This window comes from Penaeus vannamei, chromosome 2 (genome assembly GCF_042767895.1).
Source record: "Penaeus vannamei isolate JL-2024 chromosome 2, ASM4276789v1, whole genome shotgun sequence".
Lineage (NCBI taxonomy): Eukaryota > Metazoa > Arthropoda > Malacostraca > Decapoda > Penaeidae > Penaeus > Penaeus vannamei.
In genome coordinates, this window is record NC_091550.1 from 223,085 (window position 1) to 225,584 (window position 2,500).

At 40.4% G+C, this 2,500-nt stretch overlaps 1 protein-coding gene across 1 annotated transcript in view; it reads left to right on the plus strand.

Moving 5' to 3' along the window:
* LOC113828190 (gonadotropin-releasing hormone receptor-like) overlaps positions 1-2,500 on the plus strand; it is a 28,419-nt gene that overhangs the window by 16,586 nt on the left and 9,333 nt on the right. The gene's annotated exons all lie outside the window — the stretch shown is intronic.

Sequence of the window (2,500 nt, forward strand, 5' to 3'; positions counted from 1 at the left end):
ATTGAGTGCCAGGGTTGAGTGATAAGGTCGAATGCCAAGGTCTAGTGTCAAGGTTGAGTTCCAAGGTCGAGTGCCAAGGTTGAGTGCCAAGGTTGAGTGCCAAGGTTGTGTACCAAGGTCGAGTGATAAGGTCGAGTGGTAAGGTTGAGTTCCAAGGTCGAGTGCCAAGGTTGAGTGCCAAGGTTGTGCACCAAGGTCGAGTGATAAGGTCGAGTGGTAAGGTTGAATTCCAAGGTCGAGTGCCAAGGTCGAGTGCCAAGGTTGAGTTCCAAGGTCGAGTGCCAAGGTCGAGTGGTAAGGTCGAGTTCCAAGGTCGAGTGGTAAGGTTGAGTTCCAAGGTCGAGTGCCAAGGTCGAGTTTCAAGGTCGAGGGCCAAGGTTGTGTACCAAGGTCGAGTTCCAAGGTCAAGTGCCAAGGTCGAATTTCAAGGTCGAGTGCAAAGGTCGAGTGGTAAGGTTGAGTTCTAAGGTCGAGTACCAAGATCGAGTGCCAAGGTCGAGTGTCAAGGTCGAGTGCCAAGGTTGAGTTCCAAGGTCGAGTGCCAAGGTTGAGTTCGAAGGTCGAGTTCGAAGGTCGAGTGGTAAGGTTGAGTTCCAAGGTCGAGTGCCAAGGTCGAGTGGTAAGGTTAAGTACCAAGGTTGAGTTCCAAGGTCGAGAGGTAAGGTTGAGTTCCAAGGTCGAGTGGTAAGGTTGAGTTCCAAGGTCGAGTGCCAAGGTTGAGTTCCAAGGTCGAGTTCCAAGGTCGAGTGCCAAGGTCGAGTGGTAAGGTTGAGTTCCAAGGTCGAGTTCCAATCTCTAGTGTCAAGGTTGTTCCAAGGTCGAGTGGTAAGGTTGAGTTCCAAGGTCGAGGGCAAAGATCGAGTTCCAAGGTCGAGTGCCAAGGTTGAGTGCTAAGGTCGTGTTCCAAGGTCGAGTGTCAAGGTTGAGTGCCAAGGTTGAGTGCCAAGGTTGAGTGCCAAAGTTGTGTACCAAGGTCGAGTGCAAAGATCTAGTTCCAAGGTCGAGTGCCAAGGTTAAGTGCCAAGGTCGAGTGCCAAGATTGAGTTCCAAGGTCGAGTGTCAAGGTTGAGTGCCAAGGTTGAGTGCCAAATTTGTGTACCAAGGTCGAGTGCAAAGATCGAGTGCCAAAGTTAACTGCCAAGGTCGAGTGCCAAGGTTGAGTGCCAAGGTTAAGTGCCACGGTCGAGTGCCAAGGTTAAGTGCCAAGGTCGAGTGCCAAGATTGAGTTCCAAGGTCGAGTGCCAAGATCGAGTGCCAAAGTCGGAAGTACATAAATATTCATGATACGTGTGACCGATTCAAGGTTTTCTGTCTGGAGAAGCGACGGAGAAAATCCGATTTGCATAGAAGCAGTTTTGATCGCTGAGCGACCTCGTCGAGCTCCGCCTGCGGGTCGAAAGTGTTTACGCGCGTTTAGACTCATGAAAGTACACATACATACAAGTATACACACATACATACTGTACTTATATACACTATCCTATGTGTGTACACACATCTATGAGTATAATCATGTGTAAGTGTAATACAAACAGATGTATATATTTGTATATATATATATATATATATATATATATATATATATATATATATATATATATATATATATATATATATATATATATATATATATATATATATATATATATATATATATATATATATATATATATATATATATATATATATATATATATATGTATATATATATATATATATAGATATATATATATATATATATATATATATATATATATGTATATATATATATATATATGTTGATATGAATAAATATACATACATACACACACACACACACGCACGCACACACGCACACACACACACACACATACACACACACACACACACACACACACACACACACACACACACATAAACACACACACACTCACGTGCGTGTGAGTGTGTGCATACGTGTAAACACAGAAAATCATGGTAGAATGAATCATTGTTCAGACTGTGAAAATACAATTTCGCAACATATCCAGTAACTAAACACTGAAGGTCAACATCTCTTTTATGTGGAATGACAATGTCGGTATTAATATTGTGCACAGAACGCCCACACAACGCCCATCGGAGTTATCAATTGTCAACAATTCATAAATCATTAACAAATATACTGAAGTGTAATATTACATATGAAACATTTATATGATGGATATCTATCTACGTAACACAGTCTACGTACACATTGTCCGCATTGTAAAGCCTGCAAAATCGTATGGATTATTGTTAGTTATTTTTCTATTTTTGAAATATATTTCTATAATTGGTTCTGTTTGTTTGCCATCTTTATCTGCGGTCATTTCTTCATTTTATAATTCGGAGGTATTATAACAGCTCCTATGGTAAGAAGCATCACAAATAAGAGAAAATAAATGTTTATAAAAATTCTTTGAGAATACAGACGATGCTCATGAATAAAAAACAAAAAAACAAAAAAAAAATGCTTCTGAAAATTATCTAAAAATTCATC